The sequence below is a fragment of the Elephas maximus genome, chromosome 16, assembly GCF_024166365.1.
Source record: "Elephas maximus indicus isolate mEleMax1 chromosome 16, mEleMax1 primary haplotype, whole genome shotgun sequence".
Lineage (NCBI taxonomy): Eukaryota > Metazoa > Chordata > Mammalia > Proboscidea > Elephantidae > Elephas > Elephas maximus.
This window is the reverse complement of record NC_064834.1, coordinates 40,647,466-40,673,039: the sequence shown is the minus strand read 5'-3', so window position 1 is coordinate 40,673,039 and position 25,574 is coordinate 40,647,466. Positions and strand designations below refer to the sequence as shown.

Here is a 25,574-nt window from a genome sequence, read left to right as displayed (position 1 = left end):
GGAGAATTCTCTGATGATTACCTGAAAGGGAAGGGGGAGGGAGGGAAATTCACTAACTAGGTAGTAGATACTGTTAACTTTGGTGAATGGAAAGACAGTATACAATATGGGGGAAGTCAGCACAACATGATCAAGGCAAGGGAAGACACTGAGAGGTAGGATGAAGGGAAATGGGGAACCAGCATGGTAATGGGGAGAGTGCCGACACATTGCAACCAATGTCACCTAACAATTTGTGTACAAATTATTGAATGGAAAACTAATTTGTTCTGTAAACCAAACCAAACCCATTGTGTGGAGTAGATTTCAACTCATAGACCCTATAGGACAGAGTAGAACGGCCTCACAGAGTTTCCAAAGAGGGGCTGGTGGATTCCAACTGCCAACCTTTTGGTTAGCAGCAGAGCACTTAACCAATGTAAACCTTCACCTAATGCACAATTAAAAAAAAAAAAAAAAGCAGCAGCAGTAGTAATGTTTACAGAGGGTGTGCTATGCGCACCGGGCGCCTGCACCTCGTTTCATCCTCTGATCATTAGCCATGTGAGGTGGGCACCAATGTTACCTTCATTTTACAGGTGAAGAAATTAAGGCTCAGTTAAGTGGCTGCTCAAGGTCGCGAGCTTCTAAAGAGATTTGAACTCAGGTCCATCTGACCTAGAAGTCAACGCTTTTAACTAACACTCTGGTTCTAAAACACTGGTGTTTCCTATGCGGTGAAATGGAAAGGACTGGATGGCAGGATCCAGATCCTGCCAATACACCTAAGGAAGCGCTCATATTCCTTCTCGAGATCTTGCTCTTTGACCTTGCAGGGAAAAGTTCTTTTTGAGAACACCGGGCGCTCTCGGCTTGCCTGGGTGAGGGACATGCGTGGTTGTTCCTGGGGAGGGTCGGGCAGTCTGGGAGCGAGATGGCTCGGGGCAGAACTGGCCGATGCATTACATAACCGCGAGGCGTCCCTCCTGCCTGGAGCCCCTTACTCCTCACCGAGCCGCAGCACGTAGAGCGGATCCCAGTGTTAAATTCCCCTCGCTTGCCTGAAAGCGAGTCCACCGCGGAGCCAGCGGGGCTGAACGAGCACTGGGATTTTCCCCGCGACGCTCCATTCCCCGGCGCTGCCGGCGGGGCCCCAGGCCACAGTCCCAAAGGCGCCTCAGCCTCGTCGCACCCCGCCCCTTGCAGCAGCGGACCACGGCGTCTGGGGCCCAGGAAGGGGCCACCGCGCAAGGACGCGGCACGGCGGGTGCGCACAGGGGGCATGTCTGCGCGCCACTGCCAAGCCTGCAGCGGTCCCTGCGAGGTGAGGACGCGGCGGAGCCGGGCTGGGGGCGGGCGTGGCAGGCGGTCCAGCGCGGAAAAGGTGGCGATTTGCGCTGTGGAGCACAACGCCGGCACCCAAATCCCTAGCGCTGGCCCAGGAAGCCCCCGGCGTTCACCCTCTTCCCACTCCCCGTCTCGGCTTTGCCGAGAGTGCGGTGGCTCAGGTGACCTGGGCATCCTTCGCTGCGGGGTGGCAGGGTGGCCGGGCTGGGCATCATGGTGCTGGACAGAAAGGGATTCGCTTCCCACTGCTCCAGCGCCCAGCCCGGGCCGTGAGCCCGCCACCCTGAGCCGGTCCCTAGGCTGGCCTGATGGATTAGGACAGAGACACGTGCCTGGCTGCCCTTGCGTTGGACCCCTAGCTCCAGGCAGAGTTTCTGGGCAGGTGGCTAGAGAGAAATCGGTTTTGATCTTCGTCTCCTGTGGTTTCCCAGTGCAGACTTCCCGGTGCTTTTCTTCTGGATCTGTGTGTTTTTAGTGTCTCTTTTTCTTTCTCTGTTTTTTTTTTTTTTTTCGTTTTCTTTCACTCTACCCTCTCTGCTTCAGACGATAATATTTATTTCGCGTGTGTGGTATAGCAAACAAAACAAAGCAAAAAGAAAACCAAACCCGTAGCGGTCGAGTCCAACTCATAGAGACCCTATAGGACAGGGTAGGACTGCCCCATAGGGTTTCCAAAGAGCTTCTGGTGGATCCGAACTGCTGACCTGTTTGTTAGCAGCCAAACTTTTAATCACAATGCCACCAGGGTTTCCGTGTGGTAGGGAACGATGTATTAAAGCCACATCAGCCTTCAAAAACTTCAGTTGATTGAACTTAATTTCTCCGAATTGCTTATTGTTCACAAACAAAAGCGGAGATACCTGGTATGGCAGACTCACAGAAGTGTTCCAGTAAAAATTTACAGCCTGATTCCGGTAAGTCCTGGAGCTATTGGGTTAGCGTTCTAAACCTCTTCTACCCTTTGTTTTTGTTTTACTGTCTATTCAGATGGGCCCTACCAAACACTTTGATTTAACTTTTCCATTTCCAAGGCACTGAACTATTTCTTTGCTGAGAGCTGGGTTCTCCAGTGGCACAGCCAGTTTAACGGGAGAGGAGAGTCTTGTCCGCCCAATACAGAAACACACTATCTCCCCAGATATCCAAGCTCACTAGCCTTTAAAAATCATCAATTGCCTACTGCGTGGTCTGTTTTCTTTTTTGTTCCCATAAAAATAAATGTCATGTCAAACTAGGGCTAATGGATCCGAGATGGCGGTGAGCTGGTGGCTCTGTAGCCCTGGTGGCACAGTGGGGGTTTGGTGGGAAGGCGGGGAGGTGGAATACAGGGGTAGGTGGAATGAAGAAAGAAAGGAGAGAAAGGGAAAAAAAGGAAAAACAAACAAAACGGCAGCAAGGCTGGAGCCAGTGGATGCGGCAGGGCAGATGCAGGGCCAGTGAGAAGGGAGGGGAGGTGATGTATGGGGCTAGGTGAGAGATAAGAAAAGACAGAAGAGGAAGGGGAAAAAATGGCAGTATAGTAGGCGCTGGCAGGTGGGGGTGGGAAGGACCCAGGGTGTTGGTGGGCTGTTGGCTCTCTAGCTGCTGCAACATGGTGGGGGTTCAGTGGCATGTGGGGGGAGGTAGCATTTGGGGCTAAGTGGGAGGGAGAAAGAAAAGGGAGCAAGAAAGGAAACAAAAATGGTGGTGTAGCAGGAACCTGTGGCTCTCTTGCCCTGGTGGTGTGGTGGGGGCCTGTGGGAAGTCGGGGTTGGTGTACAGGACTAGGTGTGAAGGGAAAAGCAAAGGAAGGAAGAGGGGGGACAAAAGCCATATGACAGGAGGGAGCAGGGTAGACTGGGGATGGTGGGGCTCATATTATAGACCTTGGTGATGAGGGCTGCCGGGCCGGAGGGGTTCTTGGTGCTACTCACCAGAGGGGTGAGGGGTAGGAAAGTGTGTTTCTCTGGTTACAGGGTGCTCTGTCTCCTGTTGGGAGCTCTGTGAAGTTGCCTTCCTGTGTACCCTGTCCAGGGTAGCTGCTGACTGTGTTCCAAGATGGTGACGCTATGCCGTGTTAGTTGGCAGGGGACCTCCACTCCATCTGTCTCCTCATTCTCTGTTTTCTGTCAGTTTCTTCTTCCATTAGGTGTTTGATCTAGTTATTTATCCCTTCATTTGATGCTTAGGGTTCCAGGATTGATATTTATGTCTGTGTAACTTAGTTTTTCAGGTCTTTGCTGCAGAGGGACAGCATGGTGTATCTATCTAGGGTGCCATGTTGGCTCTGCTCTCAGATTTGGTCTCTTTTAAAAATAAGATCTTAGCAGTTGGAAAGGGCTTTTAGCAATAATCTACTAAATTCAAACCCTCACCTTACAGTCCAGGAACCTTAGATCCAGTCGGGCCATGATTGGCTAAGCTCATACAGCTAGTTGGTGATATAGCTAGCAGTAGAATCCAGGCTGTCTCATTCCCACCTAGTTCAGTTTTCAAAGTATATTTCTTCCAGGCATTTTGCACAAAAATAATATAGTTAGATATAGAGTCGCTATGAGTCATAATCGACTCAATGGCAACAGGTTCGGTTTGGTTTTTAAGCATATCATTTTCCTATTCTTATTTTTATTTATTACTTTTTTTTAAACTAGTGGAATTCTAAATTTTTTTTTTATTTATTACTTTTTTTTAAACTAGTGGAATTCTAAAATAGATTCGAGAGGTCAATTTAGTCATACTGTCTTTGAAGCATAATTAAAAAAAAAACGTTATTTCCTAAATAATATTATAAATTATTCTTATATGAAGATAAATATGCCCATACATTCCAGATGAACCCTCAGAAGAAGAAAAATAGTCAAAACAGATGGGATTAAGTCTACCACTGGTATCAGGGCTGCATCCCTTCTTCCTGGGAGTCTCTTCTAACTCTCTGCTACCTGTGGTGATAATTGGTTAGAGCTAAAAGGTGTGATTTATGGTCTTAGAGCAGACTTGAGAAAAGGCCTTATATGTGGACCATGTTGTGATTAACACCATGACCTATAAGAGAGCTATGAAAGAACTTTAAACTCACTTCTGTAGCATTTTAGTATCGTATTGCAATACATTTTAATGTTTTCCAATTTAGTTCAATTTAACAGATATTTATTGAGTGCCCACTATGTGTCCAGCACTGTTCTGGGCGCTGGGATACGTCAATGAACAAAACAAAGAACTTTTGCTTTGTGGAGCTCAAGGTACAATTTATTCATTAGAATTTTTCTAGGGATCTGTTAGGCAGATAGAAGGGAATTTTAGTTTTGCCTAAAACAAGGGAAGGATCCCTGGTGGTGCAATCATTAAGAGCTCAGCTGCTAACCAAAAGGTCAGTGGTTTGAATCCCCCAGCCGCTCCTTGGAAACCCGATGGGGCAGTTCTACTATGTCCTACAGGGTCGCTATGAGTCAAAATCGACTTGACAGTAACAGGTTTGGTTTTGGTTTTTTTAAAGCAGGGAAATAAACATAGACATGTCAAACTATCTTCTAGTCCTGTGATCCTGCTGATCTTAGAAACACATAAAACAAAGAAATAACGTTAGATTAAGTTATTTTGACTTTTATGAACTGACATTCTATCGTGCACAAATAGCAGTTCTCACATTTGGCTGTTTTATGTATGTTCATATGGAGTCAATGAAATATCATTTTCTTTGGTTTGGGGACATTATTACGGTGACATTAAAGCTAATGAAGCGTGGGAAGATTAGTTTCCTCAATAGTGTTGGTGCCACAAAGTTGGTGTTACAGCCAATTTGCAATGCAGACTGTAATTGCATTAGTTCGTAAGATGTAGCTTTTTATTTATTTTTGAAGATAGTGTTCTCTCTTTATTTTTTCTCATTTTATATTTTGTCCCCTTACCCAATATTCATAGGCTGTACAGTGTTGCGACTTATTGGTAAATCCGTTACCACGGTAGTTTTTCTTTTCAATCAAACCTTCCAGTTTTAAGCATTTTCGAATTCTCTCAATTGCTTTTTATTTAAAACGGCATGCTTTGCAAGCTCAGGCTTGTTTATTGTTTTTAACAAAGGCTTATCAAAATGAACTTGGCAGTTTTTCAGTCTTATACAGCCAAAAAAAAGTATTCAGTGTAGCTTTTGGGGTTGTTTATGCATTCTTTGCCTAACCATTTGCTTTGCTTTTTAACAATTGCCCATTCGAAAGCTGTTTTCTTGAGTATCTTTCTAGTATATCTAAAAACTCACTCATTAAAGTGGTGTAATAATTTAACTGAGAAAAACCAAATCACACTTGAGGACTTTGGATGATTTTGAGTACAAAGATTTTCTCCCTGTTTCTGTTTTTAATTTGCTCTACATCAAAGGACAACAGGAAGTGTTATTATCTGACAGTGTCTGATCTGAAGGTGGTCTCTGTTAAACACTGGAGGAGAGTCACGATTTCTGATGCCTACTAGGCACCTAGAGTAATGGACTTTTTTCTTTGTTCCATCAGATACTCATCCCTCCTTCTAGTATTGTACGTTGACAAATGGGGCGAGTTGCTGTAGCCAGGTGTAGGATGTTACAGGCCACTATTTAATTAATTTGCTCATGTATTTATTTAATATTTATTGAACTTTTACTCTTTATTAAAGACATATTTTAAGCCTCTCTTTTATATAAGCACTGTGCTGGTGGCAGTAGGGGATATAAAGACACACAACCTGTCTCTGAAGCAGCTTATAGTTTGGTGTGGAAGAAAACACATTGTATGACTAGCTACCATACCAACCATAACCACTACCAGAGATACATAAGTACTTTGGGAAATAAAAGGAAGGAGAAGTTGCTTATGCAGACACTGAGAGAAGCAGAGGTTAGGGAAGACCTTATGGAGGAAGAGATGTTTGAGCTGCTCCTTGAAGGACGGATAGGATGGTAATGCGTCTATAGAGGCAGAAGAATGTACCTATCTCTTTGCGAGCACATCCTTGCTCCTTTTTGATGACATATAGAAGACTTCCTTTTGTGGCCCAGTTGGTGCTGTGTCAGGCTGCATAATAGACATTTAACACCTCTGCCACCCTCTGCATGCATCCTTCTCTGTCCTTGGTAATGGAGTACTGCCCAACTCTTAACTCACTGGCCTAGCCAGTACGCTCCTTTGGCTTTGAAACACAGAGTTGCTCAGAGCACAGAGACCACTGTGGCAAAAACCTATCATCATAATAAACTGGAGTACTTTGCTCTTACCAGCTCAGGTACACACTTACAGTGATGTTTAGTCATAGTCCTATTTATGCCAGTTGAACTTGTTATTGTAATTTTGCAACTTAAATATTGTATAAACTGATATAATGTGAGTGCCAAACAATGAATATTATTTCTATGAAAACTAAGTTGATTGCCATATGTGCTCATAAAAGTAAGCCAACATTAAAAGACAACATCAACACATGCTACAACATGGGTGAGCCTTGGAAACATTATGCTAATTGAAGAAGTCAGACACAGAAGGCCATATACTGTATGATTTCTTTTACATGATATGGCCAGAACAGGCAAATTCCTAGAGACAAAAAGTAGATTAGTGGTTGTTGCCAGGGGATGGGGACGGGCGGGTGAAATTTGAGCGACTGCTAATGGGTACAGGGTTTCGTTTTGGGGTGATGGAAATGCTCTGGAATTAGATAATGGTCATGGTTGCAAAGAACTGTGAATATACTAAAAATGACTGAATTTTATACTTTAAAATGGTTCATTAAGGTTCAATTTTATGTTATGAGGATTTTATCTAAAAAAAAAAAAAAAAGCCTATAAGACAACATCAACAAACTACTAGTACTTAGATGTGACTAAGACAACTATGAAAGATTGGGAAACTATACTAAAAAAAAAATCTAGGAAGAGTCTGTACTCGGGTTTTTTCACAAGTGTCTTTAAGGACCTGCCCCACTTTTAAGAAATGCAAGTAGGGAATTGTAGATGATAATTCTGAGCATGATTCAAATAAGAAAGGCAACATGGAACTCCAAAATCATGGCCCGAAATACAAAGATTAGTGAACGAGTTTACATTTATTTATGTGACTGAAATTAAAATAAAATGTTCAAAATACATCACTTTTTTGACTCTCTGCTTTTACTCACTTCTGATAGCTTGAGTTAAGTGAACTTCTACTGTTTTATTTTCTGAGGATATCCAGTGTATCTGGAAAATAGCTCATTTCCTGCCTCTGGAGAGAAAATGGGATTCCATGTTTATGAGCCTCTCTTATGGATGTAACCTCTCTTATGGATGTTGGAAACCCTGGTGGCGCAGTGGTTAAGTGTTACGGCTGCTAACCAAAGGGTCGGCAGTTCGAATCCGCCAGGCGCTCCTTGGAAACTCTATGGGGCAGTTCTACTCTGTCCTATGGGGTCACTATGAGTTGGAATTGACTTGACGGCAGTGGTTTCTTATGGATGTAGTATTACTTAAGATTATAGAGGAGAACTGGACATAGTTTCTAAGCTTCCAGATCACTATAAAAACCAGTAACTTGTTTTTTTTTCCAGCCTGTCTTATGGACTCCCTGGTTCATACTATGTGAACTAAGTAGTAACATAAACTGTTAACTACACCAACACTTAAAGTTTATCACCTAAAACACTCTTAGATTTTATAATGTTTTCAAAATATCCCTGAGCATAGTTCACCATTCTGTGGTTTACTTAACATATCACTATAATAATGAAATTAAGGTTGTAATGATGTATTTTGGGGGCTATCCCATATTGTTTTTGTCAATCTACTTTGCTTGATGAAATTCTTCCCATAAGAGTGAGCTCATATTTATTCACTGAAACCAGTTGCATTTCTTGAAATAGCCATTTCAGTTCCCTGAACCTGTGATTTCAGTAGAACCGCCACATGCTCAGCCTATAAAGGAACCACCAAAAACAAAGCCCAAAACAAAAACCCACACTCACAGCAAAGTTAAATCTGCTTTAAGGGAGAATTAAAGTGCTGTTTCTTTAGTCAGATGCGGGTTGGCCAGACAACTAGGAAAAGTTAGCCTTCCCATTGCCGTTGAGTTAATTCCAACTGATAGCGACCCTATAGGACAGAGTAGAATTGCCTTATAGAATTTCCAAGACTGTAATCCTTATGGAAACCAACTGCCACACCTTTCTCCCATGAGGCAGCTGGTGGATTTGAACCACCAACCTTTTGGTTAGCAGCCAAGGGCTTAACCACTGCACCACCAGAGCTCCTAAGTCACTCTTAAACATCATTATTAAATAGTCACAAATGGAGGAAACCCAAACTCATGATCATCACTGATAGCGACAAGAGGTGGTTCAGGCTGATGCCAAACGATCAACAGACGAATGGAAATTGATTCGTCGATCAGTTGATTCATGACTTTATATGAATGATTCTCAATCCTACCTTCTAATTCTAACTTAGTACGTCTGGGATGGGGCCAGGTTATCAGTAGTTTTTCAAGCTCCCTGGTGAATTTCATGTGCAGCCAGGGTTGAGAATCACTGATTTATATGATACTTAATAATTTTACAGCTCCTCCCCACCCCCGTGAAATTCACTGAGCTTATATCTACATGATGTCAAAACAATCAAATCATTACAGTCAACTAATCAATTGATTGACCAAATTGTATCATTTTTGGTAATTGTGATGCCATATTTGTTGTGGATAATAACTTGGCCTTTTCCTCTGTAACAGTAATCTGTCTCCTCTATTAAAAATTTATAGATGTGCCCTTCTTTATCATGTATTTCCTTAAGTTGATTGAGTTGTCAACGCTTAAACGTGTCTCTGGATTTTTTTCCCTTTTATTTAATTGTATCAACATATATTTTCAAAATAATAAAATATATAGAATTTTATGTAAGAAAGTTTTAAACCTCGTCTTATGTGACTTAACTAGAAAATGATTAATTTCATTTTATTTTTTCTTGTCATTAGGATTTATTGTTTTGAGAAAATGTAGGGAGTGATGGTTTCATATAGTTCTGAGAAAGCATGATCTACTAGACTACTTAGCACCAACCTTACTTTTAATGACATTTCTTCTTTTATTTTAATACTCATGGAAATTGTCACCCACTGTTCCTGGTTAGTTTTCACAAATTGTGCTTTAACTGTTGATTCTTCTGTTAAAAGAAAAAAAGTATCTTCTTGGATCTTTTGCTGTGATCTACAAATTTCTGGGAGTTTCAAACAGCTCATCAGGGGCTGTAATACAGATGGGAATAGTTGGGGGGAAAGATGTCCAGTTTTCAGCTTGGCGTTTCCTTTCTGGTGGCCCCTTCTGTAACCTGAGCAGGTGTATTTTTCCTGATTTCACATACTGGGTTTCCAAGTAAAATTTTATTTGAACAAAGGATTTTTTGCTAAAAGTTTTCAAAAGACTGGACCAGACATTTCTAAGTTTTTACTTTCCCTCTTGTGCTGAACTGGGTTTTTGTAGCTTTGGTAGCTACTACTACCAGGCTATTGTTCCTAGCTACTACTGTACATCTGTTTTGAAAAGCATAGGGAAACTTGCATCTTATTGACTTTATATCTGTGGTGCCTCTGGGTAGGGGTATTCAAGTGGCTGTTGGATATTCTGGGCAAGAAATATAGATTGGGAATTATCAGCACAGACTCAGTTTAAGTCGTGTGTGGAAGTAATCATCGAGAGAGTGTTTATAGAAAGAAAAAAGAAGTGAAATGGGTCAAAGATAAAATTCTGGGGAATAGCTAGGCTGGGTTAGGTACTTCTTCTGTGCTTACGTTGTTGTTGCTGTTAGGTACCTGTCATGGATTGAAGTGTGTCTCTGAAAAATACATGTCAACTTAGTTTAGGCCATGATTCCCAGTCTTATGTGGTTGTCTTCCATTTTGTGATTTTCCTATGTGTTATAAATCATAATCCCTGCCTGTGGTTAAAGAGGATTAGGGTGGGATGTAACACTCTTGCTCAGGTCACATCCGTGATCCAAGGTAAAAGGAGTTTCCCTCGGGTGTAGCCCGCACCACTTTTCATCTTACAAGAGTTAAAAGGAAAGGGAGGCAAGCAGAGAGTTGGGGACCTCATACCACGAAGAAAGCAGTGCTGGGAGCAGAGCGCGTCCTTTGGATGCTGAGCAGAGAATCTCCTAGTCCAGGGGAAGACTGACGACAAGGACCTTCTCCAGAGCTGACAGAGAAAGCCATCCCCTGGAGTTGATGCCCTGAATCTGGACTTCTAGACTGTGAGAAAATAAATTTCTCTTTGTTAAAACCATCCACTTGTGGTATTTCTGTTATAGCAGCACTAGATGACTAAGACAGAATTTGGTACTGGGAACGGGGTGCTGCTCTAACAGATATCTAAAATGTGGAAGTAATTTTGAAACTGTGAATGCATAGAGGACCGGCAGCAGTAGAGGACCGGCAGCAGTAGGGGACCAACAGCAGCAGAAAAGATGCAGTGGCAGAGAAGTGGCAGTGGCAGAGAAGCGACAGCAGCAGAGAACCAGCAGCAGCAGAAACAGGAGTTGGCACTGGAGCTGACCCACAGAGTGAGAGAGCTGAGTGCCTTCTGGCCAAAGTTTACTGGTGGAGTGGGGTGCCTCCAGTCATTTATCAGTGGAGCTACAGAGCTTTGGAACACTTGCCCCAGCAGGGCAGATGCAGGTGTGAGGCCTGAGGAACCAGAGGCCAAGAAACCAGGAAGCACAAACTGAAGTGATAAAGAACACAGGAAGCCAAGCTGCCTCAGTCTCAAAAGGTATGGCCAGGACCTCTGGAGTTTCAAAGAGTAGAGCCATGGCTTCTGGTGTTTCTAAGAGTGGAGTGGTTACTCAGATGGACTAGAAGAATGGCGCCCTTAAAGCCAAGGGAGCAGAGGTGCCATCCCAGTGGGCCTGGAAGGTTGAACTGAAGTCCAGGACTGAAGGGCCTCCATTTAGAATCTGGAGAGTATGGCCAATACCTACAGTATGGAGGGCAGGGCCATTGTGTAAATTGTCTCAGAGAACAGAGGATTATCTGCAAAGCCTTAAGGGCTAATGTAATGTGTTCTACTGACTTGCTTGGTGCCTGCTATGCCTTCTTTCCTCCAATTTCTCCTCTTTGTAATGGAAACGTCTAGCTTGTGCCTGTTCTGCTATTGTACTTTGGAAGCAGATAACATGAAGAGGAATTTTTGGATTTTGGACTTAGAGCTGATTTAAGACTTTTGCTATGATGTGACAGGGTGAATATGTTTTACATGTGGCAAGGATATGAATTTTGGGGGGCCAAAGGATGAAATGTCATGGATTGAATTGTGTCCCCCCACAGTATGTGTCAACTTGGTTAGGCCATGATTCCCAGTATTGTGTAGTTGTCCTCCATTTTGTTATTTTACCACCAAGAAAAAGGTGCTGTGAGCAGAGCACATCCTTTGGGCCCAGGGTTCCCATGCAGAGATGCTCTTAGTACAGGAGAAGATTGACAACAAGGACCTTCCTCCAGAGCCAACAGAGAAAGCTTTCCCTGAAGTTGGTGCCCTAAATTTGGACTTCTAGCCTACTAGACTGTGAGAAAATAAATTTCTCTTTGTTAAAGCCATCCACTTGTGGTATTTCTACTATACCAGCTGTAGATGACTAAGACAGTACCCTTGAGTTGGTTCCGATTCGTAACGACCCTATGTACAACAGAACAAAACACTGCCTGGTCCTGCACCATTCTCATGATCTTTGTTATGCTTGAGCCCATTTTTGCAGCTACTGTGTCAGTCCATTTTATCAAGGGCCTTCCTTTTTTTCACTGACCCTCTACTTTACCAAGCATGATGTCCTTCTCCAGGGACTGGTCCCTGCTGATAACATGTCCAAAGTAAGTGTCTTCTTCCAAAACAGAGTTGTTTTTTGTTCTGGCAGTCCATGGTATATTCAGTATTCTTTACCAACACCATAATTCAAAGGCATTGATTCTTCTTTTATCTTCTTGTTCATTGTCCAGCTTTCACATGCATATGTGGTGATTAAAAATACCATGGCTTGGGTCAGGTGTACCTTAGTCACCAAAGTGATATCTTTGCTTTTTAACACTTTAAAGAGGTCTTTTGCAGCAGATTTGCCCAATGCAATGCATAGTTTGATTTCTTCACTGCAGCTTGCATGGGCATTGATTGAGGTCCAAGTAAAATGAAATCCTTGACAACTTCAATCTTTTCTCCCTTTATCATGATGTTGCTTGTTGGTCCAGTTATGAGGATTTTTTTCTTTATGTTGAGGTGCAATCCATACTAAAGGCTGTAGTCTTTGATCGTCAGTAAGTGCTTCAAGTCCTCTTCACTTTCAGTAAGCAAGGTTGTACCATATGCATATTGCAAATTGTTAAAGACTCTTCCTCCAATCTCGATGCTGTGTTTTTCATATAGCCCATCTTCTCAGGTTATTTGCTCAGTATACAGACTGAATGAGTATGGTCAAAGGATACAACCCTGACACATACCTTCCCTGATTTTAAACCACACAGTATCCCCTTGTTCTGTTTGAAAGACTGTGTCTTGGTCTATGTACAGGTTCCTCATGAGCACAATTACGTGTTCTGGAATTCTCATTCTTCAAAATGTTATCCATAATTTGTTATGATCCACACAGACGCCTTTGTGTAGTCAATAAAACACAGGTAAACATCTTTCTGGTATTCTCTGCTTTCAGCCAAGATCCATCAGACATCAGCAATGATATCTCTTGTCCCATAACTTCTTTTGAATCTGGTTTTAATTTCTGGCAGTTCTCTGTTGATGTACTGCTGCAACCACTTTTGAGTGATTTTCATTCATCCAGTGCATATTTTGGTCAATGAAGTTTCCTTTTTATATTTTAATTTTACATTTTCAATGTATATGCTGTGCCTAAGTGTCAAAGAGTGGGAGCGTGAGTGTATGTGTGTGGGGCAGCTTGAACCCATGCTGAGAATTTGCATTTCTAACAAGTTCCCAGGCAATGCTGATGCTAGCTGGTTAGGGACCAATTCTGCGAACTATTAGTAGAGCCAAAACCAAAACCAAACCCGTTGCAGTCAAGTCTATTCTGACTTGTAGTGACCCTATAGGACAGAATAGAATTACCCCATAGGGTTTCTAAGAGCAGCTGGTGGATTTTAACCGCTGACCTTTTGGTTAAAAGCCAAGCACTTAACCACTGTGCTACTAGGGCTCATTAGTAGAGCAGTGGTTCTCAGAATTTATTATACATAAGAATCACCTGGGGAATCTTGTTAAAATGTAGACTCTGATTCAGTGTATCTGGGGTGGAAATACACATTCTTAGCAGGCGTTCAAACTGGAATGAACTGGTTTGAAGCCCTAGTGTGAGGTAGCCTCACCAGAGGGTCAGGATATAAGGCATGGAAACCAGTCCAGGAAGGTTTTTCTCTCTTCGAAAACCCTACTTCTCCAACTAAACTCTAGGGCTCCTTCTGTGTACATGTTGAGGTGCGGTATGAGAGGATGGATTTGAGTGGTTACTTAGTAGATCTGGTGATGCAGACAGCCATTGTAGCATTTTGGACATAAAGGGTGGTTTCTTGACTTTTAAAACCCAGATATTTCCCCCATATTTTAGTTCTAGGAAGATGACTTCTAGGTTCTGAGTGTGGTCCCGATGAGGCACGGGGTGGGTCCTCATTCCACATGGGTCTTCAGCTGCTTTGTGTTTCATTGACACAGACACCAGCCCCAGTGCTTGCCTGCTGTTTGGCAAATTTAGTCACAAAGCTTGACAAACATCAGCATACAACTTAATTAAAAAATTCGTAAACAATGTTAGGAGAAGCTAAAGTACCCGGGTAAAAGAATAAATAAATGCTCATAAATAAACTTGTCAAAGGCGTTTACTTAATAGAGTGTTCCAGTGAAAAGGGAGTGGTCATTGCATAAAAATTTAAGCTTTACACATTTTTCCTCTCCTTTTTACTTCTTTTGGTTGCCTTTAATTATACTCCACATTCAAAAAAGATAAAAAAAATAGACCACCACCATATTCTAATTTTATTAGAAATGAAGGTCTAACTAAAACTTCAAATGACATTGATCGGCGAATGCACCCAAATTGGCATCTCTGTATCTTCCTGGCACTTTCTGCTTGGTTTACCCATTCTTGGAAGCCCCGGTGGCATAGTGGTTAAGAGCTATGGCTGTTCACCAGAAGGTCAGTAGTTTGAATTCACCAGGTGCTCCTTGGAAACTGTATGGGGCAGTTCTACTCTGTCCTGTAGGGTTGCTATGAGTCAGAATCGACTCAACCGCAAAAGGTTTTTTAAATCAATTCTTGCATAATAGTTTACCCAATTGGCTGCAGATACAGGCTGTGTCAAGGTGAAGTTTTAGTTTAGTTTTTAATAGTTTTAAGCAGAGGCTGAGGAAGAAACATTTGAATTAGATGAAATAGAATGAATTACTTTTAAAATCCCTTGCTAATAAAAAGTATTGTGATTAAACAATGCTAAAATAACTCATCGTGTTTGCCCTTTCTGGGCTTCGAACTGGTTCATTCAGGTATACATAAGAATCACCTGGCGATCCTGTTAAACTGTAGATATATATACATAAGAATCACCTGGGGATCTTGTTAAAATGTAGATTCTGCTTCTGTATATCTGGCATGGAAATGCACATTCTCAGCAGGGGTTCAAGCTGGAACAAACTGGTTTGAAGCCCTGCCACTATGTGCCAGACACTGTGCTCAGTGCTGAAGACTCACAGAGAACAGACAGGGCCTTTACCCAAAGACTTAGATTCTCCCAGGAAAGACAGGTGTGTGTATAAATAATTACAGCATTGTGATGAGTCCCCCAAATTCACCTGTGACTGCCCATTATGGGAGCTCACAGCAGGCGGCTGCTTAATTCTGCCTAGAGTGGTCAAAAGGAGCCCTGCTGGGCAACAGTTAAATGTTTGGCTACTAACCAAACTATTGGTGGTTGAAACTCACCCTTGGCAAAAAGACCAGGTGATCTGAAAACCCTGTGGGGCAGTTCCATTATGTCACATGGAGTCACTATGAGTCAAAATCTATTCGAGGGCACACAACAGCAGAGTGGTCAAACCATTAAAGAAAGTAGTAATTCATAAGATGAACAACCCAGGGAAGGGCATTTTAGGCAGTAGGAGCAGTATGTACAAAGGCACTGGGGTGGACAGTGCTTTGTGGGTGGAAAGAACTGCATGGTTTGGTGTGGCTGAAGTATAGGGTGCCTATAGGGTTGGAGGGAAGATAAGAGCGGAAGAGCAAGCCAGATCATGTAGGGTCTTGTATGTCACAGTAAAGAAATTTAACATAGCTCTGATAGCTATGAGTAGCCCTTGAAAGCTTTTAAATAGAGTGGGATGGGGTGAAGCTTCAGAGATAGAATTAGTCTGGGTTTCAAACACAACTCTGAATGGAGTTTGAAGAAAAGATGACAAACTAGGGGTCTGTTGAAATGATCCAGATATGAAATAAGGTTAATGCCTTATGGTAAGACTTTTGCTATATTTATATTTATATTTATATTTATATCTTCAGTGCTTGATGTAGTGCCTATAGGGAACGTGGTAGAGATGATTGGAAGACAGTTTGGTGTTCTGGGCAAGAAATACAAAATTTGGGCTTCATCAGCTAATGGATTCAGTTGAAGTCTTGTGTTTAGATGTAATTACCTGGAGACTATGAAAAGACTGAGAAGCAAAATGAGTCAAAGAATTATGGAGAATAACTAGACTGAGCTCGCATTATCCTCAGGGCATATCTTGGTTACTGTAACTTTCTTTTTATATTCTAATTGTCTATTTACTTGTTGGTCTTTTCACCAGGCCAACTGTGAGGTCAGGGACTGTGTCTTGTTTACAGTGCTACTGCACTACATCATTTCAGAAGGCACCATTCACATTATAGTCACTGTAGTTGTGTTCCAAGGGCTCCCTTTACATGTGAATAGTACCCTCTGAAATTGTGTTTCAGCTATCCCTGCTTAACCAGTCCCAGCAGCTGTCATGGTAGCTGACATATGGTGAGTGTTCAATACACATTTGTTGAATGAATGAAGGAATGATGTGACATAAAATGAGAAAAAGAACCTAGCAAAAGAAACTGAGAAGCAGAGGTCTGTGGGTAAGAAGGATAAGCAGGAGAGTCTTCTATCATGGAAATTTAGGGAAAGAAGAGTTTCAATAATGATAGGTCAAAGTGACAAATGCTACAGAAGGGTCAATTAGAGGTGGCGAAGTAACCATTGGCAATTAGGAGTCACTGGTGATTATGTAAAAAACAGCTTGAGTGGCATGTAAGGGAAGCAGGAGGCAAATTTCATGTCACTGAGGTGGGAATGAGAGAAGGGGCGATGAGACAGTGTAGACAGTTCTTTAAGAGGCTGGGTTTGTGAAGGGAAGGAAATAATTGATAACCAAAAAGGGTGTTAGACCGAAGGGGTGTTTTCTTCCCTTCTCTTTTCTTCTGTCCTTTTCTTTTCCCTCATGTTCTTCCTTCCTGCTTTAAAGAAAGGAGACACTTGAGTAGTTTTATAGCCTAAGTAGGACCCAGTGAAAAGGTGTAGGTTCAAAATATAGGAAAGAGAGGGGATACTAATTGGAGTTACTGAACATAAAAGGACATGTTTTTCTTTGACATGGAAAGAAAAGAAACAAGAATGCATGTGAATATGAAGAAACTGAATATGGATAAGCTGGAAGAATAAACTGGAGAGTAGGAGGTTGTGATGGTTAAGATTGCGTGTCATCTTGGCTGGGCCATGATTCTCAGTGTTTCTATGTGATCACCCCCATGATGTGATCTGCCGTGAGTAGCCAATCAGTTGAAAGGGAGTTTCCTTGGATGTGTGGTCTGCATCCGAATATAAGTGGATATTCTGGCTTTTGCCTTTCCTGGGTCCTGCAGCTGCCTCTTGTTTATCTGGCCTCCAGTTCTTGGGACTTGAGCTAGCAGCTTACCTGCTGATCTTGGGATTTGTCGATCTTCACGGCCTATCAGCAAGAGTCCTCCTCTCCAACCTACCATCTTGGGTTCACCAGCCCCTGCACCTGCATAAATCAGGAGAAGCCTTGTGGTCTTGCCTGCTGATCTTGAGATTCGTTGACCTTCACAGCCTGTGAACAATAGGCCTGCTATCTGACCTGCCAATCTTGGGTTTGCCAACCCCTGCAGCTATTTGAGAAGCCTCTATACTGATCCATGGGCTTGGGGCGTTCCAGCCTCTACAATTGCATGAGCTGTTTCCTTGATATAAATCTCTCTCTCTCTCTCTATATATATTTATATGCTTTACTGGTTTTGCCTCTCAAGGGAGCCCAGCCTAAGACAGAGATCAAGGAAATTTCCACCCAAAGGCTGCAATTCTCTCTATAAAATAATAACCAACATGTTTTGGACACTTTCCAAAGCCTTGTTAAGAGTACTTTATATGTGTTACCTCACCTAATCCTTACGACAACTCTATAAGGATGAAATTATTATTATCTTAACTTTACAAATGAGGCAGTTGAAGCACAGAGAGATTAAGAAACTAGTCTGAGGTTGTATGGGTAACTGGTGGCAGAACTGGATGCAAAGCTGTTTACTAACATGCTATACTGCCAAGAATGAGGGGACTTGGAATATTTAAGATTTGGAATAACCAGTGTGTGTAAGTAACCTGTACCAAAAACCAAACCCATTGCCATCGAGTCAATTCCAACTCCTAGTGACCCTGTATGACAGAGTAGAACTGCCCCCTAGGGTTTCCAAGGAGTGGCTGGTGCGTTCAAACTGCAGACCTTTTGGTTAGCAGCCGATCTCTTAACCACTGCACCACCAGGGCTCAAACAGGTATAGCATATTATTGCTGAGTCATACCAAGCACTTAATTTATGTTGGAAACCATAATTGTGTTGTGCCATTAATCCACAAGGTTGAGAGATTTACTCTAGCAAAACTTGCTTTACCAGTTACAGGAGTGGAAAAAGGAGATGTTTGAATTGAAAAAGAATTGGAGGTTGGTGGCTTGAAAAGAGTGGGGTACCAGCAAGAGAGAAATTGAAGTGATAGCTCCTGGGCTCTAAACTGTAAGTAGAAGGAAATGGGAATAGGACAAGCTGATGGAATGGGAGAAAATGGAGAAGCAAAGTGTCTAAGGACTCAAAGAGGTTAAACCAGGTGCAGTAAAATATGAGAAGTTAGAGACTTGTGGAGGATAGAAAGTTAGGATTAGAGTGGGATAATTAATCCTTACAACAGCCCTAGATTTCAGAGTAGTTGTCAGCATAGGGGAGTACGTGGCAGAAATGGATTGGAAGTGAAGCTCATGGGACATGGTCATGGTTGAGGTTGTGATTGACAGAGATGATGGGCATATGCTTACTAGGCCCTGACTCTTATTGGAAAATGGTGTCCAGTAGCCTAAAGACTGGTATGGACTTTTGAAAACTTCAGCTCAAGTATTTTATGGTTACAGGGAAAGATATAAAAGGCTAGCTGTATCTGGCATACAATAAAAATCACTTGATACTGTCAATAAACATTGTCAAAGAACAACAGTTAAACAGCTTACATTTTGCATTGTAGTTTTTGAAAAACAGTATGAATTGGCAAAATAATGCATTTCACAAATAACTTTGGATGCTTTAGCCAAATTGTCATTAATACTCTGGGACGAAAAGACTACATGCTCTGATAAAAACTTCTCCTCTTCCTTCTTTCTCTCTTTTTTTTTTTCCTAGTAGTATACAGTACAACACTCTAGGCAGAGAGAGGAAGCTGAATGTCATCAGACTTCCAGATGTGAAACTTTATTGTGACTTGTGGGGGTGAAGGTCATGGGAGAGGGGCTGGAAACTTAGTGGGACTCAGTGTGGTGTCCTCTGCCTCTAAAGTTAGCCATGTGATGGGAAACCAGCAGTATGTGTTCCCTTTGTACAGCTGTACATACCATTATCTCCTTTTCTCCTTTGCCCATTTAGGATCTCAGAAAATCAAAAGTAGATCTGATGTAAGCTTAGGAAGCCCCACATGAGAAGATATTGAACTACTGCATACGGATAGAATATGTGAACCAGGCTTATACATCAGCTGCATAAGTAGGTTACATATCAGGGAGAATGCTTTGCACTGCAAGCAATAGAAACCTCGACTTGGACCAGCTTCAATACAGGCAGTCCCCAGATTACAAACAAATTCTGTCCCTAAATCTGTCTTTAAGTTGAATTTGTACATAAGTCACAACAGTTAGGTATGGCTTATATCTAACATCAGTTAGTCAAATGTTTGTCTTAGTATATAGTGTACCTTTCTATGCATAAAAAACATTAAAGAAACACTTCCAGATACACTGTCTTAGGCTGGGTTGTCTAGAGAAGCAAAACCAGTAAAGCATATAAATATATATATATAGAGAGAGATTTATACTACGGAAATGGCTCATGCCATTGTAGAGGCTGGACAGAGGCGTCTCCTGATTCACGTAGGCACAAGGGCTGTTGAACCCAAGATTGGCAGGTCAGAAAGCAGGGCTCTTGTTCACAGGCTGTGAAGATTGATGAATCCCAACCAAGATGGACGGGCAAGACCTCAAGGCTTTTCCTGATTCATATAGCCATAGGGGCTGGCAAACCCAAGTTTGGCGGATCAGTGATCAGGGCTGTTGCTCACAGGCTGTGAAGATTGATGAATCTCAAGATTGGCAGATAAGCTGCTAGCTCAAGTCCCAAGAACCAGAGGTCTCATGAACAGGAGGCAGCTGCTGGATCCAGAGCAGGCAAAAGCCAAAACATCCACTTGTATTTGGATTTAGGCCACATGCCCAAGGAAATTCCCTTTCAACTGATTGGCTAGTCACAGTAGATCCCTTTATGGGGGTGATTACATATAAACACTGAGAATCATGGCCCAGCCAAGTTGAAACACAATCTTAACCACCACATACACTAAAATATCTTTAACATAATAATAATAATAAAACCTCGAGTTGATTCTGACTCATAGCGACCCTATAGGACAGAGTAGAACTGCCCTATAGGGTTTCCAAGGAGCACCTGGTGGATTCGACCTGCCGACCTTTTGGTTAGCAGCCATAGCTCTTAACCACTACACCACCAGGGTTTCTTTAACATAATAATACAGTAATAATAATAATAGTGTTTGATGCACAAAGTAGCACTCATTTGTTATTATGAACCATTGTATGTACCTAGAATTTTTAATATGATAGGCTTTACAGGGCTTGCTTCGTAACTATGAGTTGTATATAAGTTGGACGTTGGTAACCTGTAGTAAGGAAAATAATTCCCTTATGTAGTCAGAAGTCCAGGAGTAGAATGCCTAGGCTCTGGCTTTGCTTCTGTAATTCTCTTGGTTCTGTCTCTACCATGTGTTGGCTTCATGTTCAGCACGGCTCCCCTCATGGTCCCAACATAACTACCACAGTTTGAAGGGTCACTTCCAGACAGGAGACATCCAGTGGAAGGAAACCATGTCTTGTCTTCTTATCAGTGAGAAAGCCTTTTCCAGAAGCTCCTGAAAGACTTTTCCTCAAGTCATTGCCGAGGATTGGGTCGCTACCCTTTTCTTAAACTGATCCTTTTCTTAAACATTAGCCTGATGAAAGAGTAAACTTGTTGAGTTATTTTAGCATTGTTTAATCATAATTTTTTTCCATTAGGAAGGGATTTTAAAGATAACTAATTTTATTTTATTTTGTCTAATTCAAGAATCCCTTCCTCAGCTTCTCCTTAAAACTGTTAAACGCTAATCATCACTGTGAAATAACGTGTATCTGCAGCCAATTAGGTATTACTATCATGTAAGAATTTACAAAGAAAGCAGGGAGAACACAATTATCATCATTCTTGATTAACCATTTGGGGTGGAGTGAATATTGGGAATCAACTACAGTATTTATAATAGAAAGAAGGCTAGATAGGACTTAGTTATGAGATTCAAAGAGTGTTGTCAAGGCAAAAGAGCCTTGGATAGAGTTCAAGACCCCAATTTCAGCATTTACTAGCAGTATGAACAGAGAAATTACTAACTTCTGTGAGCCTCAATTTCCTCTTACAAGGTCATTGTGGAAATTGAAAGCACTTTGTATAAATTTTAGGAGCTACACAAATGCTAATTATTTAATGATGATGATAACAACAACGTCTACTTTCATTTTCTGAGCAAATGTATATATAGGCAAGCGTTGCTTAACGTCCAGGATACGGTCTGTGAAATAGGACATTATGTAATTTGGATGTTGTATGATAGGTATTATATACCTAGCAAAGCTATATGGGATACCTTTTGTTTCACTTCCTCATGGATATTTCTCCTTTGCCTCTTCCTGCTGCTATCACTAGCACTGGTCTTGCTGCATTTGGCAGCTACGATGTACTTCACAGTTAATATTTTTGAAAGAAAATTAAACAGAGAGATAACACTAGAACACTCAAGAGACGCAGAAAACACGAGATTAGATGCTGCTGCCTACGAGTTGAAACACACGCTGTTGTAGGGTAAACTTCTTGTTTGTAAGTAGGGAAAGTTCACATTAAAATAATGATACAAAGTATAGTACATAATAAGCCAGTAACATAGGCATTTATTATGACTACCAAGACGTGATTTAGGTTGTATATGTACTGTACCACTATACACCTGGTAGCACAATTGCTTTGTATACAAGAGACACGAGATACATGTGTTGCGTGCCAGAAGCTGTTGCGTCCGCTACATCGCATTCTTTGATTGGGATTTCTCAACTCTTATTATAACCTTATGGGACCATAGGTGTTATGCAGCATATGACCGTACCAGGCACATGCTACAGGCTTAAACACATTGTCTATATCTTACTCACTGAATGCATATGGAGCAATCACAATCCTACTCAAGGCCTTCTGCTAAATGCTTTATTTCCATCCTCATTTAAGCTAAGGTCTGAAACATTAAGGCTCCAGAGTAAGGGCAGAGGACTCGTGCAAGCTCACTTTCACCCAGTGGTTCCATTTTTTGGCCTGGGTGAGGGAGAAGTGGCAGCTGGCTGTGGGGCCTCCAACGGTTGCTCTGTTACCTGCCGCTGATTATCTTCAGCAGCAAACTAGCTCAGGGCTTACTGCACAGGGAATTTGCAAAACACAGGTGTGTATGTGCTTTTAAAACACGTGATTTTTTTTCTTTCCATTATTCCTTTATTTTCCCAAACATGAGTCTGATTATCATCTTCCTAGCCTTTATCAGCATTTTGCATATATATGCCTTTCAAATGTAGAGGGATTTACAATTGTTTATTCAGTTCTTGCTATCTGTTATCTCAGGCCTGAATTTGTATTGTATGAAAGTTTGGAGGTTAAGGGACCTGTTAAACTAAAAAACCCATTAAACCAAAAAACCCATGTGGAGCCGATTCCGACTCACAGTGACCCTAGAGGACAGAGTAGAACTGCCCCATAGAGGTTTCAAGGAGCGACTGGTGGATTTGAACTACCAGCATTTTGGTTAGCAGCTGAATTCTTAACCACTACGCCACCAGGACTCCAAGGTGCCTGTTAGTGAGGTATGAAGTTAGTATATTTTTGGTGTTACAAATTACATTGCTTTGAATGTTGTGAGATGAGCCTTTTCTATATTTTGGTTTATATTCTTAGGACTGTTTCCCTGAGGTGGAAAGAGAATAACTGTGTCAAAGGGTTTGAACACCCCAAGGCTCTTTATACAGACTGCCTGATTGGTCCATGGAAGCTTTTTGAGTGCTGAAAATGACACAGCTATAGTGTTATTTTGGGAATATGCATGTTCTCATTACATGGTACTTTATAGGCTTGGAATCATAAAATAGTTCCAGGAAATTTGAATTGTTCCAATACCATGTAATCTGTTTTCCCAGGCTCCCATTAGAATAGCAATAAAATGGGGTCTCTGTGACTCAGCCTATACTAGATTTTGAGGAAATCCAGCCCACTTCAATTCTCTACCAGGGCAGATTAACCAATACGCAAGGTACACGGGTTTAATTATAATTACTAACTAATCTGTAAATGCACAATCAGTGCTATACAATTTCATGTGGGTTTCACCACATCGAAGGTATGAAAAACAGGTGAAACTGTGTGCTACCAGTAAGTGAGTGAGCACAAGTAAGCCCATATGTACCTTGCCTATTGGGTTATCCATCCCTGGCTCTCCTCCATTAGTTCATAAAGTCCTGCGGGCGGTGGGGCACTAAGCCTGTGTATCTTGTTTCATCTTTTTACTGCTAGTTACTACCCGTGAGGCTTCTTGATTGTATATGCAAATAGACTCCCTGGAGGCTGACCTTTCAGATATATAAGGACACATCTGTTTTTTTATCCATAGTTCTGCTCTCACAGCTGGGACCCCTGCTCTATACTTAGAATGTGTGAGCAAATCGGCGGTAAACATGGTGTGAGAGATACCTGTGTTTTGCTGACACAGCATGAATATGGTGTGTTTGTTCTGAAGTTATAGTGGAGAAATAAACACTTTCATTCATATGACCCAACTTCCCCTATAATTCTCAGGACTCACCAGTTCCTAAAATATTCCCCCTAACTCTTCCCACCTCTACAAGATATACTGATGAATGCTGCTGTGTATCAGTGGAAAATTAGAGGGAGAAACTGCCGCTATTCTGAAACAAATTAAAAAAAAAAATCATAGTGTGATCGTAGTGTATATAATATAAATTGTGTTTATATTTTGTTCTCTGCCTGCACACTTCCTCAGGTAATTTCAAACACCTAATATGTCAGGTGGAAACCCTGGTGGTGTAGTGGTTAAGAGCTATGGCTGCTAACCAAGAGGTCGGCAGTTCACATCTACCAGGTGCTCCTTGGAAACCCCATGGGGTAGTTCTACTCTGTCCTATAGGGTCGCTATGAGTTGGAATCAGCTTGACGGCAATGGCTTTGTATTTTTTTAATGGGTTAGGTATGATAATAAGAAAAAGCAAGAGTGGGACCACTCTTGTCCTAGAGGGCCCATCGCCAGGTAGTGACCATACAGTATGACCAGGACTGAAGTAACGGTGGAAAGAGAGTACTGTGGCAACAACTAAATTCTGTGGGGAGGGCCCCAGAACAACCCTATGAAATAAGTAGACTATGAAGGCCCGAGAGGCCACTTGTGCTAGGTAACGCAGCAAATCGATGGGAAATAGACTGGATTTGAAGCCAAATCTTTCTAAATCCATATTGCACATTCTTTATTTTTCTTGGTTGCTTTTTCCAGATTTGAATCTTAAAAGTTACCCCCCGAAATAATTCTGACTTTGCAGAAGGGAATAAAGTGCGTACTTCCCACATCCCATGCTTTTATTTTTAACAGTTTGGTATGGTCCCAGGCCACCTTCTCTGCATGCACAAGTCTAAGGAAACCAGGTATGCCTGTCTCCAGCCCCAAAGAGCAACTGCTGGAGTCAAGGCCGAGAGTCAGGAGTGCCTTGTCCCCTCCAGAACCTACCTGGGTGAAGCTTGCGGCATTCTGGGGCCTGGGGACCAGAACACTCCCAAGTTTAGCTGTAACAGAGGAAAGCCAGAGTGCCCTGGCAGCCTACCCTTTTGAGAAAGGGGGGCTATTTGTGCTGTTTTGGCTTTCTGTGTCGCACTGCCCTGCCTTGCCCAAGGAGATAACAGAGCTCCTTACCAGTAGAGAGATTGGGAGAGGGCCAGGGGCTGCCTCAGACGCATTTCCATTTTTCTAGTGTCTGCTTTTGGCACATATTGGTGCCTAGTTACTGTCAAATGGAAAGGAATGAAAATGCCCTAGCACCAGTTCCTCAGCTTGGAGGAAGATGTCATGTGGCACCAGAATTGGATGAAGAAGACTCATTAACAACCTGCAGTATACAAATGACACAGCCTTGCTTGCTGAAAGTGAAGGGAACTTAAAGCACTTACTGACGAAGATTAAAGACTACAGCCTTTAATACTTTACTCCTCCACAGGAAGAAGATGAAAATCCTCAAAACTGGACCATTAGAGAAAAAAATCGAAGTTGCCAACAATTTTATTCTACTTGGATCAATAATCAATGACCAATAAGCAACATCATGATAAATGCAGAAAAGATTGACGTTCTCAAGGATTTCATTTTACTTGGATCCACAGTGGAAGCCCGTGGAACCAGCAGTCAAGAAATCAAACGATGTATTACATTGGGCAAATCTGCTGCAGAAGATTTCTTTAAAGTGTTGAAAAGTAAAGACGTCTCTTTGAGGACTAAGGTGCGCCTAACCCAAACCATGGTATTTTCAATTGCCTCATATGCATGAGAAACC

At 42.0% G+C, this 25,574-nt stretch overlaps 1 protein-coding gene across 1 annotated transcript in view; it reads left to right on the top strand.

Moving 5' to 3' along the window:
- Positions 1–852: 852 nt before the first annotated feature.
- The window catches only part of SLC16A12 (solute carrier family 16 member 12), a 97,930-nt gene continuing 73,208 nt past the window's right edge, over positions 853–25,574 (top strand). Inside the window, exon 1 of the mRNA XM_049855929.1 lies at positions 853–1,303. The gene's annotated coding sequence lies outside the window, so the exon portion shown is untranslated. The remainder of the gene's footprint in view (positions 1,304–25,574) is intronic.